The following is a 17821-nucleotide window of genomic DNA, read 5'->3' on the forward strand; positions in this document are numbered from 1 at the left end:
ATTTTTAATAGATCATCTCTGCTTTGCTGAGCATAGCCTGAACAGAAATAAGGATGGAAAAAGACAACTGGAGAAACCAAGCAAGAGATGATAGCAGAATGGACTAAGAGTAAAAGCAGAGAAGTTGGGAGAAGTCATCAGATTTGGGGCATATTTTGAAAGTAAGCACAAAGAGTTTGACATACTGGATGTGGTGTTGAAAGAGTGGCAGCAAGGATCATACCAAGTAGATAGAGTTACTAACTAGGCTGGAAGGACTGTGGAAACTAGGCTAAGAGTTGGTTTTGGACAGATGAAGTTGACATAGCTGTTGGACATCTGAGTGGATGAACTGACATGTTGATTTATGAGTCTGGAGGTCAGGGAAGGGTCTGGGAGTACATATTTAAATTTTGGAATTAGATGGTACTTAAGACCACAAGACTAGATGGTACTACCAAGGAAGTGGGTTCAGATATGAAACGGGCCCAAAGATTATTTCCAGGAAAGTCCACATTAAGAAGTGAGGTAGATGGTGTGGTGCCTGGGTGGCTCAGTTGGTTAAGCATCTGATTCTTAATTTCAGTTTGGTAAAAAGCCTCTTGAAAATTTTTATATTGACACAACACCACCACACTGGAACATTTTAGCTTCTTAAATACCTTATTTTACTTAAAATATATGGCTTCCTGGACCCCTCTTTCACTACCTATATTAAGGTTGCTCAATTTCAAAAACAAAACATTGGTCTTGACTATCCAGACCCATTAAAAATAAATATGCAGTGTGAAAAAGTGGAATATTAGTCTAGGAATCTAAAGCTTAAACTTTATTCCTGGTTCTGCCACTAACCAGCCATGAGCCCCTTCTCAAAGTATTTAACATTTTAAATCTGTTTTCTCATCTCTATGGACAATGGTAGATTTCAGAAATGGCAGATTATTTCATGTTCATGCCAACTTTGGGTGATTTTGTGTTGAAAAGACCTCCGAGGTCATATATGAGGAAAAGGGAACATTAACTTGATCAGTTAATGAAATCTACTCTTCATGTTGGAGGGATTAGACTTGGCCTGGCAAGATATTTTGCCAGGTACTTGCCATGCAGGAACCAGATGGTTCATTCATTCAAAATACATTTATTGAGTATGTGCCAATGCTCAGCACTGCATTGGCAAGGGGGAAGATAAAGATGGGTTAATATGGTATGGTCCCTTACCCAGGTAAAACTCATTTTCTAGCAACTGTGGTAAGAATTAGAAGAGATTTCCAAAGTTTATTCAAGCTCTAAAACTGAACAAGTTCCAGATTTCTTTGCAGGTAAAAAAAAAAAAAATCTAGATATTACAGAAATTTAAGATTTATTTGTTCATTTGAGAGAGGGTAGGGGAAGGGCAGAGGGAGAAGGAGAGAAAGTTTCAAGCAGACTCCACGTTGAGCACAGAGCCCAACATGGGGCTTGATCCCAGGTTCCTGAGATCATGACCTGAGCCAAAACCACAAGCCAGACACTTAACCAACTGAACCACCCAGGCTCACCTCATTAGCCCTTTCTTACTTACATTTCACTAGCTCCTACATGCAGAGGCATAGCTACATACAGACAGATGCTTCATGGGTAAGCAGTATCTCTGTAGGCAGGGATGACATGAAAAAAAAAATCACACAGCAAAACTAATCAAGACAGTACCGTTGCCACTGGCTCATGGGGAAAAGCTTCCGCTCTCACTGCCCACATCACTGGTGCAGGATATTAGAAAATAACCCTAAAATTATTACCTTTCCACACTGGTTATAGTTGCCACTGAAACAGACAATCTAGAATGGATTTGGCACAATTCTTGTTTCTATACCACTAGCTTTTTATTCAAAGTTTGAGATGGGCCCAAAGCCTGCAGGAATGGAGAGGTGGGGGAGTAATAAAGCATTTGTGCAATTAGCTATAAGGAGAATGGTACCTTCAGTTTCCATAGTGGGCTTTCATTACCTAGGAGAATCCCAAAATTTCCCTATTCCTTCCTCCGACTCAATCAATATTTACCTCTCTGGGCTGTATTCTCAGCTGTATTTTTCTTGTTAAAGTGGTATCCTTTATACATCAATTTCCCATAAAAATAGTTAGCATGAGTCAGGATACTCAAATCTGATCACTTCTTATAAACTCAATTTTTTCAATTGTATGTAAGTATGTATTGCCCAAACTCTGATGTACAGCAACTTTATCAGAAAAAACTACTACCTTATAAGCACTCTTGGCAGTCACCCAGCTGGACTTCTAGTAACACTTCTGTATCACCACATGCTGGAGAAAGTTGTTTTTGCTTTTTCTTTTTCAGATTTCAAAAATAAATAGGTGTCAGTACTGTTTAATGAAACCAGCTAGAGCCATGGGCATACTTGCTATCTCACAAATTGGAATGGGGGTAAATACTATAAAGGAAATACTTGATAGCTTTACCTACCAGAAAAAAAAAGAAAAAAAGACCTGTATGCCATGAGAAGCATTTTGTTCCCTCCTAAATAGCATGATATAGGTTCCTCTATGCAGTCTTTCTTCCACCTGCCTCCAAGTATCCTAGTATTTGTTTTCTCTGCCTTTAATTTGGTTGGCAGGTAGTTTCCGGAATATTCTTTCTAAAGCACTGTTTTAAGCATTCCAGTCTTCCACACTGAAACTTTCCTGTGGCCCCTCCATCACCTAACTAAGTAAAACCTCTGATTTGTATGTAAGGTCTTTTACAACCTGGCCCCTACCACCACCTCAACAATAACCCCCAGCACTTCTTCCCCACTTCTCTCCACCTCCAAGTCCCCACTATTTTCCTGTTACCTGAAATGCTCTCTCCATCACTTCCGTTTAACCCTCAGTCATTCTAGTTCCTACATGAATGCTTCAGATGGACTTTCCTTACCTTCTCAACTAGGCTTACATTTCTTCCCCTTTTAAAATCTACAGAAAATCTTCATAGACCTGTACACTTTTAAAAATGGTTATAATTACATATGCAAAATGTATGGATTCTAGGTGTTCAGATTAGGGAGTTTTGACTCAGACAACCATAACCCCAACTGAGGTATAGAATGTTTCTACTACACCACACCAGAAAATTCGCTTGTTCCCCTTTCCAGCAAGTTCTTCCGACTTGGAGGCAGTCACTCTTAGGGCTTCTATCACAATAACTTTGTCTATTCTAAAACTTCATATAAACAGAAACATACAGTATGGACTCTGTTATGCCTATTTTTTTTTCCACTCAGCATATTTCTAGGATTCTATTTTATTATTGGGTGTAACAATAGCTTGTTCCTTTTTTATTGCTTAGTAATATTCCATTGTATGAGTATTCCACAATTCATTTACTTTTGTGTTTTTTTCTTCCAACTTTTTATTTAAATTCCAGTTTTTTCCATTTACCTGTGCACTACCTCAGTTCATTGAAAACTGAGGCATGACATTTTTACTTTTCTTATGGACTATTACAATGATTTTGTGAATGGTCTTATTTTCTTTCTGTATTGTATTCTCTGTAAAAAGAAGGAAATAAGAAAGGCATTTAATCCATTCCTTCTATATTCTAAGAGCTATGCTGAGCTACCTCATTTAATCATCACCATAGGAATGAGTTTTTTTTTTTTTTTTTTTAGTTATCTTAGGTCAGTCACCATACAGTACATCATTAGTTTTTGATATAGTGTTCCATGATTCATTGTTTGCGTATCACACCCAGTGCTCCAGGCAATACATGCCCTCCTTAATACCCATCACTGGGCTAACCCATCCCTTCACCCCCCTCCACCCCGCCAAAACCCTGTTTGTTTCTCAGAGTCCACAGTCTTTCATGGTTTGTCTCCCCCTCGGTTCCCCCACCCTTTCATTTTTCCCTTCCTTCTCCTAATGTCCTCCATGCTATTCCTTATGTTCCACAAATAAGTGAAACGACATGATAATTGACTTTCTCTGTTTGACTTATTTCACTTAGCATAATCTCCTCCAGTCCCATCCACGTTGATGCAAAAGTTGGGTATTCATCCTTTCTGATGGCGGAGTAATATTCCATTGTATATATGGACTACATCTTCTTTATCCATTCGTCTATTGAAGGGCATCTCGGCTCTTTCCACAGTTTAGCTATTGTGGACATTGTTGCTATGAACATTGGGGCGCATATTGCCTTTCTTTTCACTACATCTGTATCTTTGGGGTAAATACCCAGTAGTGCAATTGCTGGGTCATAGGGTAGCTCTATTTTTAATTTTTTGAGGAACCTCCACACTGTTTTCCAAAGTGGCTGTACCAACTTGCATTCCCACCAACAGTGTAAGAGAGTTCCTCTTTCTCCACAACCTCTCCAACATTTGTTGTTTCTTGCCTTGTCAATTTTTGCCATTCTGACTGGTGTAAGGTGGTATCTCAATGTGGTTTTAATTTGAATTTTCCTGATGGCTAATCGTATTTTACAAATGAGAAATTTGACACTCTAAGGCATTAAATATCCTGCCTTGGGTTACACATAAAGAGGAAGCAGAATTTTAACTTTGGATACTCCTGGCTCCAAAGCACTTACATTAATTTCTGTGCCATGCTTTGTATCCTGTGAAAATCCTGCAACTGAGCCTAGTATATTTAGTGAACTGAGGGACAGACTTCGTATTTTGTAAACATCCTTATGAGGAGTCAGTAAGATGCATTATATTAGGGAAACAATAAGTAAAAGAAAAATACCCACAAACAGAGATGGTAAGGTATCCTCACTAACCATCACTACCCAGCTGAATAGCAGGAAACAAAGTAAGGACTGTCAGCTTTCCCAGAAAAGCAGTAGGTACCTGTTCTTCTCCCCACAATATCCTTGGATGCTACTGACATTATTGTTATTTTTGCTATTTCTAGATTCCATCTACTGGATTTTCCATAATTTCAAATCTTTCTTCAGTGACATCTTTTCCAGATACCCCTAATATAGTAGAAATAATACAAACTTAGGATATGAACAGACATATTTAAGATTTCATTTGTACCTACTACCTCTGTGAGCTTGAATAAATCACTTAACCTCTCTAGGCCTAATTTCCTAATTTTTAAAATGAATATAGCAACATTTACTTCTCAGTATTGTTGGAAGAATCTGTGCATGCTTGGCATGTGGTCAATAAATATTTCCTGTGATTAACTGTGATCCAAAAAACATTCTACATCATTCTGAGCACCACTGTCATGTAAGTCTCATCTGGATTCTCTATTTACAAAGAAAAATTGACCCACAATGAACATACAGGAAAGAATTTAAACATAACACTTGAAGACATATGAATCATAGACCTGCAGGAAGGGAAGGCTCAGGACATTGTCAAAAGGAATGCACTCCAAGAGAGAATTTTTGAGGAGTGTGTGGACTGTGGAGCCACCATCTGTATTAGAATCCTGGCTCTAAATTTTACCAATTGTGTGATCAGGGCCAAGTCACTTAACCCTGTTTATAATCTTAATGTGCAAAATAAGGTTGATAATAATGTAATGTCCTCAGAGGGTTGTTTGAGAATGAAATGAAATAATGTATGTAACATACATAGTATATTGCCTGGCACACTGAATCATCAAGAATTTTTATGATAATTATTATTGTTATCAGTACAATTAGGTTATGAGTGAGGGTCTGCTTGAGCCAACAGTTAAAATGATAACTGGGAAAGCATCTGTTTGGTTTTCCCTGGAGGACTTGCTTTCATGTTTCTTCCACAGGAGCTAATCTTTCCTGACAGAAATATACAGGGCAAATGAATTATCTATCCCATTAACAGGGAAAATGGTTGTTTTCCCCAGGGAGATGAGCTGATCTCTTAGAAAACCATAGTGGCTGGACAGCACCACAGTTGTAGAAGCAGAGAGTAGTGTGCTGTCCAGGTATTAAGGGTAAAAAAACAAGTGTACTGTCATGACTAAGCACTGAGTAAACACACAAAGGTTCTAGGGGTGTTCACAATTAACAAGAATTGCCAAGGAACTCACACAAGGAGCATGAACATTAAAAAGAGAAGCTTTGGAGAAGAGAAGACTGCTATCTGGATCCTCTGATTCCCTAGACAGTCAAGGTTGGACCACTTACCCTGAGCTCTTGAGCAGATAGGTCAAGAGCTCAGGAGCAGACAGGTCACAAATGTAGTAAAGTTTTTTTTGCTCAGTTGATTTCTTTGAATATAAATACAAATGATAAATTTCTTTTAAATGCTGTTGAGCAGCAAATATTCATTTGGCCAGGTAATTATTAAACAAACCTATAGTAAAGTTATACTAAGAAATAAACTGAGAATAAATAATGACATTTTAGGATACACTTCAAATACTTCAGTCATAGGAGCTTTGAAAGGAATGCACCTGGATAATGGTTTTCTAAACAAAAGATTTTTTTTAAAACAGGAATATGTAGACTCTCAAAACATAAACACCGTTTTAGTTAAAAACTAGGAGGAAGAAGACAGCATCCCCTCTCATTAACTAACTTGTTGGACATCCCGGTAGCAACCCCTGAGAGGTCTCCTTGATATTATAATGCTCTGTGGAACCATAAGATGAGAGCCATTACCTTAAGCTCTGTCTCCCTAAGAAAGGGCTAACTTACTGGAGTGCCACCTACAAAAGGGTCCTTGTAAGAAAAGCCTCAAACCAGAGCAAAACAGGAGAGTTGCTTATGGAAAAAAACCATGACCATGTTAAAAGGGAGACTATGAATCATGAAATGCTAAGATTGTACCAGAAAAAAAAATTAAGTATCAAAGACTTATCTTAAAAAAAAGAACTAAGCATTTTTCCCCTCCCTTCCCAAAGGAAACAAGACAAAACCAGAGAGGGAGACAAACCATAAGAGACTCTTAATCTCAGGAAACAAACTGAGGGTTGCTGGAGTGGAGGGGGGTGGGAGGGATGGGGTTACTGGGTGATGGACATTGGGGAGGGTGTGTACTATGGTGAGCGTTGTGAATTGTCTAAGACTGATGAATCACAGACCTGTACTGCTGAAACAAATACATGTGTTAATAAAAAAAAAATTTAAAAAAACAAAAGAACTAAGCAATGCTATCAAGACAGGGAAAGGTGAAATGAGCTGCAATGAAAATCAGGCCTAAGGCATGGAAGGATTAGAGTTGATTCATTTGAAAAATGTTTTTGAGGCCTTAGCATGTGCCAGGCATAAACTGGTGTACAAGACAAGCAAGAACCCTGTATCTCAGATGAAGATAAACATTAGAAGTGAAATAAAAAGAATAACGTGATCCATATTGACAATGAGCAGGGGACCATCAGAATAGGTGGTCAGGGAAAGCTTCACTAAACAGGTAATGTTTAAGTTGAAAACTAAATGATGAGCAATTGTTAGCTGTGGAAAGATCTGGAGAAGGGTGCTCCATGAAGAGAGAAAAGTAAGAGGACCATAAAGTGAGGAGATTCCATATTCAAGAAAAAGATCAATATGACAACATGCCTGAAGAAGAGTACAGGGCAGAAGATTTTGAAGGAAGGTAAGAAGTTTGGATTTTATTCTTGCTAGGATAGGAAGTCACTGGAGCATTTTAAGAAAGGAAGGGACATAATCTACATTAAACAAAAAAAAAACCTTATGATGTACCATATTTTGGCTAATTGAATTTAAATTAAATTTATGACTGCTTACTTGACAATGAATTTTAATATGACAGGGGTGGAAACAGGAAGACCAGTGGGGAGGCTTTTTCAGGATTCTTAGGCAAGTAAGATCATACCTTGAAAGGAAGTGATAGACATGGAAAGAAGTGGGCTGTTTGGAGATCTACTTTAGAAACAAAGAATTTGTTGATAGATTAGATGTAAGTGTGATAAAAAAAGAAAAAATATCACTAAGATTCTTTTGTTTGGGCCTCGAATAACTAGATGTTACCATTTGCTATTGTGGAGAAGACTAGAGGAAAGACAAGTTTAGGCAGAGAGGAAAATGAAAAGATTGTTTTGGCCATCCCAGTGGAGGTAATAAGTAAATGGTCAGATATACATATTTGTAACTGAGGAACAGGCCAGGGCAGGGATTTTTTTAATTGGGAAGCCAATAGCCCACAGAATGATAGTTAAAACATTAGGACAGACAAGATAACCTAGGAAAAATAGTGTAATTAGGGAAAAAGTAGAAGAATCTAGTGGTAAGCCAAGAGGAAAACTGATAGTTAAAGCCTGAACAGAAGAGGAGATTGCAAAGGAATCAGAAAAGGTACCATCAAGTGAGTTAAAAAGAAAACCAGGTAGTTATGGTATCAGAGTAGTAAGAAAAAATAGTGTTTGAGGAAGCATGCTGTGGTCACTTTGTCAAAACTTGCTGAGAGGTAAAGCCCCAGAAAAATGCCATTAGATTTGGTGAGGTGGATTGGTAGCTTTCCAAAGGGGACTCAGCAAGGGATGGAGAATGAAGAGGTGCAGAATGAGGCTCAACCAGAGAGAACACTAAGGAAAGAATGGGACATGAGGAAGTGGAGATATAAATAATTTTTATGTGAAGGAGAACAGAGAGAGTAGGATGTAAAAAAGAGTTTTTTGGTTTGTTTGCACATTATCTGAGATGAAAGACATAAATACTATTAGTCATACTATTTTTTTTTCTGATTACCTATGTCTAAGGTGCTTTTCTAAACGCATTCCCTGATTGACAAATCCTCACAAAATCCTTATGAAGTACTATTATTATCCCCATTTTATAGATGAGGGAAGTAAGGCATGACAATATGCTTCACCTAGTGAATCCTAGTCTAGCAAAGCAGTCGGACTTCAGAGTTTAGGATTTTAATCTCTACTGTGAATTGTCCCTCACTATGCTAGTCTGCTTCTAATATCTGTATTGTTATACCTATAAGAATCACAGAGCAGACAGAGAAAACAGATGTTGGCAGAGAAAGAGTAACATTCTAGAAACAAAATCCTTAATAAGGCAAGATTGCATGAGATAAAAAGCAAAAGGATGTAGATGAGGAAAGGGACATTTCTTTAACTAAAGAGAAAGAGCATGGCTCTGGATGTAGATAGTTTTATACACTTGGTGGCAGGAAGATAAAGACATTGCCAGATGCATTCTTTCTTTTTCACCAAACTATAAAGTGAGATATTCCAGATCTTACTCACTAAACTGTGAAGAGAAAAGTGATGGTGTTCTGATACTAAAGGAGAAATAGACAACATGGAGAATCACAGAGTACACACTCCACGGAAGCATGCTAGGATAAATTGGCAGGGGTGAGTGCCCTTTGGAGATTGGTGATCATGAATTTTAAATCAATCTGCATGGTTCCACGTTTTTCTCTAGATCCACTGATCTACTTGAGGGCAGGCAAAACTTGTTGGGTTTTTCAGGGTGAGGCTTAATCAGACCTGTAGGGTGGAGAGTTAAGTTAGGAGTATGGGAAGTTAAGTTCTCTAGGGGCAGATGCTAAGATGAAGTTTAAAGAGAAAGATGTTTATTAGCAATCAGTGTCTGTGAAAGGAAAAGGGAGGATAGAGGATTCAGCAAAGAGAGGCATTCATCTCAAGTACAGACACATGAAAATGTTTGGTCATCCTGCTGGGGAACTCTGGAGCAATTATCTGTGGTTTCCTATGTGACCACAGCAGGTAGAAATGGCTAGGTAGCTTTGATACTCTTGCCTTGCTCAGTCAATGGATATGGGCTGCCCTGGCAGAGGTGATCTTCAGGCAAGGTGATTCTGTAGTCAGGGCCAACTCTGAGGTTGCTGAGCCAGAGGCTGCAGGTGACAGCACTTCCTACATGAGCAGTCAAGTCTTTCGGTGCAGGATATCTGGAGAGCACATCTGTGTGTCTATCAGAGAGAGGATGGAGGAGAGAATAATTTTAATGATAGACTAAGGAACTTAAGGCTATAAGGAAGGAAGGACAACTATGGAAGAATGAGTCCTCCATGTTATATGGGGTTTGATGTGGAAAGTATAGTGTAAATGTACCAGATAGGGCTAAGAAATCACAAATGATAGGTTATGCCCATCCTCAGTGCTAATTCAAAAGTAATCTCAAAGAGTGTATAGCCCAGAAGCAGTCTTAGACCCTCAGAACCACCTTATATAATCTTCCAATTAGATACCGTCCTAAATTATCTGCCTTTCTGGTGATGTTCTGATTGTATGTTATTTTTTAATGTACACAAGTTTAGGAAAGTAGGAGAAAGCATTATGATTAAAGATAATTGTGACCCTGGACTCACATTTAGAGGGTAGAGTACATCAGAAAATAACATCAAGGATTTCTTTTACTTTTTTGCTACATTACGGTGAGTGATAGAACATGCATTATATCATGCCCTCCTCCTCACAAGGGTAACAATCCCCTTGGAAATAAATGTAGAGGCTCCTGGTTATAAACCCCATCACCTACTGTAATTTCTGCCAACTCTACCCTCTCTCCACCTTTCTCTTTAACTGGAAAGTGTTCATGCAACACACTGTGTCATCTGGAAAAAAAAAAAAAAGGTAAAATATAATGTGCTGCCCCCTTTGTTTTCTGGAAATTACATGGCTAAAAGCAATAGCTTTAGTTGCTAACAAAAGACTTTCATCTGACTGCAATAGTTTAGCACTCAGGAAAAAAAGAATTATTGTAATGACAAATTTAACAGCCTAGGCTATTAGCAGCTAAGTTTAGACTAAGTCTTTACCCTAGTTACTATGTTTAGAGTTGAAAATGAAAATATTATTTCAAGATGGAATGGAAATGCTCACCATGCTTCTCACATGGGAAAGAAACAATTGCTGAAAAGAGCTTGAATTGGTTATGAATACAATGCAATTATCCTACTGAAAAAACTGGCTGAAGGAATATTTTTCTAAAGATAGGAACCAAATAGGTTGAAACTACTTCAGTAAGATTCTTTCTCCTCCCCCAACCCCCAGAGACTCCAACTGCCCCTAAGACATACACAGCCAAATAGAAGTTAATATTCTTAACTGATCAATCAGTGACAGGTCTTTATCACTGAGCACCTACTCACTGCTCAGAGAATAGAGGCATGCTGACTTAGGAGGTTGGACTACTCTTGCTGCTGCCACATTTGTGAACTTGAACCACTTCTTAGGACCTATTTTTTTTTTTAATCAGTAAACTGACAGGTTAGTTTGCTAACCTCTCTAGATAGGTTAGTAAACTCTCTAAAGTCCTTCAAACCTAAAATTCTAATCCTAATACTTCCATTCAAACAAAACAGACATCTCTGGTATTTCTGTACATGTCTCTCAAAGTAATACTTGCTTTGCAGAATGAGCAAAAGGTCTATTCAGCCAAGAAGGGGTGGGAGTCAGACAGGCACAGAACCAACAATTTGGGGTGTTTGCTTTGTGCCAGACATGATCCAAGGCACTTTACAAACCTCATATTTCATATCTCCTTTTATCTTCTCCAAAACCCCATGAGACTGTATTCACTATCAGATGGATCAAAAGGTCAGATTGTCAGAACACTAAACATGGAATCTACTAGAGCTTTTGAACCCTGGTCAGGGTCACATTGATTTTTATGATTCAAAGCTTCCCAAAATGTTCTGTCACACATAGCAAACTTTCTCCTACTTAGAGAGTAAATTAAGCCATGAGAACTTCACATGAGAAATTCATTCCTTTCTGTTTCAGTCTTTTCAGATATCTCCTTTTGAAATGCGACATTTCAAAAATTTAAATGTAGCATATACTTAAGAGTCAGCCTGAGTTGGAATTCCAACTTTGTGATAATTCATTTAAATAATCTGAGCCTTCATGTTCTATCTGTAAAATGAAGACAGCAATACTGCCTTACATTTCTGTAAGAATTTAATGAGCTCCTGTGTGTAAAGTGTTTTCTTCCCTTCTACCTCTTTCCTTATGGGCCAACATATTTTCTAACATGAATTCATTGTCAGTGCACAATATTTGAACATTGTGCGAGAACAAATTTCCGGTCCATGAGAATATTGTGAGTTGTAGAAAAAGCCAGGTAAACAAAAGAACTAACTTGCTACAGGTTATATGTGAGAAATTAATGCCCACCCAACAGTATACTTGCACTCCTGCATCTCCCAGCCTCCTTGTAGTTTGATTGTCTTGCCTTAACTTGTCCTAATTTGTAAACCTTGTTAGGCCAATTCTGGCCAATAAGCCGGAAACAAAAGCAATTTTGTCACTTTGGCCCCGGGCATTTAGAAGCGGGTGTGAGTTTTCCACCTTTTCTCTTTTCCTATCGAGGTAATCCTGGAAGCCAAGTGTAAATATGGCACCATCATAGGATGGTAGAGCCTTTTTCAGATCAAGTCCCTGACTGACTGACCTTGTGGAGGAATGTCCCGCATCAACTGCACCAGACATGGAAGAGACGAAGATACAGGCTTAGTTAAGTTGCTGAAATTTAGAGCTCATATGCCATATTAGATATCTCATTTAATATCCTGATACTATAATAGAAGTCTGTACAGGGTACAGAGGGGACAAGGATGAGGGAGTTCTGCCTGTAGTGTCTAATTCTACCTGGAATGTCTGCCTGGAGAATATTCTTGTTTCAGTTTTAAAAGATAAATAGTATGTTGACCAGAAAGCCTTGGTTGGGGGGCCAGGAACTATCATTTTAAGCACAGGTAACAGCACAAGGCAAAAAAAATCACGATTTTGCATGACACAGAATTGTAATTATGTATGGAGTATAGTTAAATCTGCAGTATGGTATTATGGTAGGGATCCCCAGTGAGAAAGGACATCTCACAGATGTGTGCACTTCCATTCTCCCTGAGAGTAGAAGTGAAAGAGGAAGGAAACCCACTGATGGAAATGGAATCTCAAGGGAAATATTCTTCACTACTTTATAATTTTGCCTCAGGTTGGCTCTGACCTACAACAGGAAGAGTTCAAGTTTATCACCGGTATTTGTTTTTGCTGATGCCTATGTAAACTTGCAACACCCATTCATCTCCACTCCAAGTGGCTTTCAGGCTGAAGCTGCCAATTATCCAAAATGGCTTCCTGGTAGGCAATGTTCATCTTCCACTCGAGGCTCCCTTATTCCACAAAACTCATTTAATGTATGAACTTAATTACAAGATCAAGGGCCTCGAAGGTGAAAGGCTAACTAGGGCATTAAATCCTGAACAACTTAACAGCTGCCCTATCACTTGGCAGAATTGTATTTTAAAATAGTGTTTGAAATATATTTAAACTGAAATAAATAAAACATTTTCCTGTAAATGATGCCAAGTCCTGCCAATTAAACTCGGATCTATTTAAAAAAAAAAATCTTTAGCTTTCAACAAATGCTGGCTGCTTTTTCCCACTAAAAGCAATTCTGAGCATTCATGCTCGCACTTTTTCCCTGTATCATTATGCTGTGTTCCTCTTGTTAATATTTAAAGCTTCTGAAACTGTTTTTCCCATATGCTTTTGGACTAGAATGCAAAACTTAAGTTTTCCATTTTTATGAAGCCTTGTAAAAAATAATCTTATGTGCCACTTATTAAGGGAAGAGATTACTAATATCCATTAGGCATAAAGTCTTTACTAAATAACAAGAAAAAAAAAGATGTGGTGGACAATTATTTATCTTTATCATACTGTACTACTCACCATTATACTTGATTAATAATAATGATATAGCAATAATCATAATTTTTGAATGTGATATGCCAGGTGCTTTGCTAAGCAGTTTATAGGTACTATTTTATTGTATACTTCCAACTATGGTACAACCACCTATCACATGAGGAGAGTACTATTTAAAAAACTAAGATTTCAGAGTTTTAAGCACCTGAACTAGAATTTGTACCCACATCTATCTAATATCAATTGAAATCACTATGCTTTTCTGCCTTTAAATTTTATAGTTGGTTGTTAACCAGATAGGATATTTGAAACCATAAAACATATATACTGGTTTAGCTGTTTCCAATTCAATGAAAAGACTATTCTATTTGAATCATGGATCCCAGTTTATGGGGTGAAATTATAAAGTAATAAAATCAAAGGAACTATATTCTCTGACAAGAGAAACAGATTAATACAGATTTTAAGGACACTAAACGCAGAGCACTGAAGAAGATGCATATTCTCTAAGAGTGGGGATCCCAGTTGGAATTTAATGTATTGTGGCTTAGAAATGGCTCAGCATCTTTGGTAAACTGCTGGGACAGTCCTAACCAAAATTAATTTTTATGAGGTGCTTCCTGGAAAGCCAGGCATAAAAAGGTAGACCCAATCAGAAATCCATTGTTATCAGGGGAAAGAAACAAATCTGACTATAACACAGTTGTTTCTTAGATTTACCAAGCACAACTATCTCCTTAGACTCCTTGTTCAATCCAATGGAGAATGTGAGTGAGGAGGAAAGAGAAGAGGTGGGCTCTGTATAAAACATAAAAGTCTTATTTCAGTTAAAATAAGTCCTTCCTCTCTTTAATAAACTCTCCACAGCAGCCCACATTGTGATAAGGACGTTTATCTCATTCACCCCCAGTTTACAATGCTTTACTCTTGGAATGAAGATATCTGATCTTCACAAGGCATGTTCTGGTTCTTACAGCCTTCTCCAGCACCAGAATGTACCATACTCTTCCTTATTCTCTGTACTTTAGTCACCTTGGCTGTCTTTAGATGCTGAGAACTCTATGATCCAACTGCCATGGTCTTTGACTATCTCCTTTGGCTGGAATAGTTGACCACTCATTCGCACACTACCCATCCCCACTTTACCTAGTTTTTAACAGATTCTTCAAATGTCATAAGAACCTCTTCCTTTAGAATCCTTTCCACAATTGTAGTTTTGTACTTGTGTTCTCATTATTGGAATTAGGTTCTGACTGCTCTACAAGGCCCACTATTTTTGCTATTTCATATTCAATAGCAAGCATCTTACCTGGAATGAGTGAACATTCCAAATGGACCTTGGTACCTAAAAGTGCTGTTTAGTACCCTGGATATGACAAAGAATGAGAGACATCTCTCTCTCTTTCATAAGAGAAATTCATGCAGTCCAGTGATCACTTTTTGTATGCCATGAGAACATGAAAGTGGCAAGATTGGCAGTGCTGCACAGCCTCAGACTGCAGAACTCTGGAGAAGATGTAACTTCCCTGCAGTGTCTGGCAAATGTAGAGACACACCGTGATGGGGGTCCAGTCAGGATATAAGTGGAGTATCAGTAGCACCACAAGGTAACTAACCATACTAATGACTGAGATATCTCCCCGAACATATTTGAGACAACTGCTGAGAATTGCCAAAATATAAATTTCTAAGGTTTTTTTAATGATCTAAATTTCCTGAATAGGTAGACTGAGGCTCATCTATTTAAAATTTCAAGAGAAGGAGCATGTCTGTTTCCCCAATAATCCAGACCAAGGACATGACCCTGTTAAAAGAAAGTTAGTCATTGCTGACTCATGACCAGACATAGAGTGTAGATGCTAGCTCTTTGCTCATAAATCACATTTGGGGAAACCGAGACAATATTATTGCTTTGAGATTTCTATATTTAGCATTTGGTCCTAGCTCTTGTTTTATTATTTCTTAATTACTATTCTATATTTATAAACATATTTCATAACTTACTGAGCCTCAATATTTAGAATAATGTATTGCTGATCTGGTTTATAGCCATAATTCTAAACCTTTCCATCTGTCTATTACTTGGAAACCACGTTAGTTAATACATCAGTTTTATAAGACTTCAAAAGATTTAAGACAATAGGCATATTACCATAATTTTCTTCCTAGGTATAATTTTTTCCCATTTTTCCCCCCAGACAAAACTTTAAATGTCTTTGGCTGTGGTTTGCTACTAAGAAGCCAGAGTATAGTATTAGAACACCAGGATTCTCTTTGCTGAGCTAAGGCAATGAGAAATCAAGTCTTTTTACTGCTTTCAGGCCCCAAGCCTTCTGTCCCCACCCCCCTTTTTTTTTTGTTCCTTAAATTATTACCAACTCCTGTTGTTCGTCTTTCAAAAGTGTTTTTGTGGGCCCTTCACCTGGTGTTCATCTCTCCCCCCATGTCCTTTCTCCCAGCAACATCTGCTAGTCCTGAAAGTCTGGCTAATATACCCAGATTGTTAATATAGTTCTAACACTGAGATACTTGGTGACTCATGACCAATCAATTTACTTTCAGCTCTTGTTCCTTTAGTTTGAAACTGATGAATTAAAAGTGCATTATATGTGAATTCTGGAGACAGAGACAGCCTTCTGTTAGTTGCAATCAAATTTCCGTGTAGTCTTTTAGTGATACTCCCAACATTTTCTTCCTCCAGCCCACTCCCTAGGTTTACCAATTTTTGCCAACAACCTTTGCATTTTCTCATTTGTCTGAGTTATATACTTCATACCCATGAAGCATCTCTAAAATCTATATTTTCTGTGAGGTCTCACTCATGATTACAGTATGTGTAGGTTCCATACTGGACATCTGCAGGTGGATATGCCATAGCAATTCAAGTCAATGTCTTTAAAATAAAGTCCATCATTCCCTGTGCCCAAATAGCTCCCTTCCCACATTAGCTTTTTGAGTGAGCACCACTATTGTCCACCATGTTTTCCAACGTTCTTTTATCCCCCCCATCCTCAATATCCAGCCAATTGCCTTTTACATTGCCTTTTACATTTACATTTTAACATTTCTTTTTCCTCCATTCTATCTCCAGCTCTCTCCTGCCTCTTCCTAATCTTCAGGATTTCATTTCATTAAAACTTTTTCAAGATAGTCAAAAGATTTCTTCTTATACATAGCTCATTCTTCTCAATGCTTCTGGAAAAAAAATTCTAAAATGGAAAATATAATTACATCATTTCCCTGTTTAAAATTCTTTAATAACATGACATCACACTCAGGGGAAACAACAACAACAACAACAACATTAACACAGCACTCAATGTCCTTCTAAATCTGCTCTTGTCTACTTCCCTAGCTTCATATCTTCCCTTAGCATCCTACCTTCCCAATCTTCATTCAAAATTCCCACCATTCTGAACAACTTTCACTTTTCTGAATGCACCATGCTCTTTCATTCCCTTTACACACAAAATTCCCTTTGTCTGAAAAACATTCCTTCTTTGTCTAAATAAATGCTATTCAGTCCTCAAGATCTATTGCAGGCATTGCTTCTTCCAGAAAGATTTCTCTATTACCCCACACTTCCATCAGATTGGCTTATGCCTGTCTCTCTTCTACCATAGCACCCAGCATATGTTCTAGTATTTTGTCACACACATTACAATCATCTGTGTATGTGTCTGAATTTAAATTGTAAAACATTATCTATCATTGCAAATGCCATGACTTAAATTAGAATTTAAATTAAAGTAGAATCTTTACCAATGATATTGATAAAAGATGTTAGTTCCTTCAATCTAATTTATAAGTTATCTGCTGTCAGTTGCTCATTAAATGGGAATAGCTTCTATTTTGGCAGTCCAGTGTCTTCCTGCTTTTCTCAGTCTCTATGTTCTACTACTGTGGTGGTAAGGTGGGTTTTGATGGGCACAATGCTTTCCTGACTGTATTTTTTTAAATTATCTTCCCCCAGAGAACAATATGTATTTGAGGTCTGCTCTTTTGTGTCAACAATTATCTTCCATAACTACTTGTCTGGCTACCTCTTGTCCGTTATTCAGAGATGCTACTCCTGCTGACACATGTAACTTCTAGGAAGGAGTCTTTGTGATTTGTAGGTTTTTACTATGAACTGCCTCAGGTTTTTCAAAAGTACCACTGAATTTAAAATCTAAATGAAGTCAATTAATAGAGGTACTTAATTAATAATCAAATGAAGGATCTTACCTTGGTTTGATGTAGTGTAATTTTAAAGTAATTATCAAATATT

General features: G+C 37.7%; 1 long non-coding RNA gene across 1 annotated transcript in view; it reads right to left on the minus strand.

Annotated features, from left to right (window-relative positions):
- The window catches only part of LOC145716167 (uncharacterized), a 146971-nt gene that overhangs the window by 72981 nt on the left and 56169 nt on the right, over positions 1-17821 (minus strand). The window lies entirely within an intron of this gene.

Source organism: Leptonychotes weddellii, chromosome 11 (genome assembly GCF_054177405.1).
Source record: "Leptonychotes weddellii isolate Sample4059 chromosome 11, ASM5417740v2, whole genome shotgun sequence".
NCBI lineage: Eukaryota > Metazoa > Chordata > Mammalia > Carnivora > Phocidae > Leptonychotes > Leptonychotes weddellii.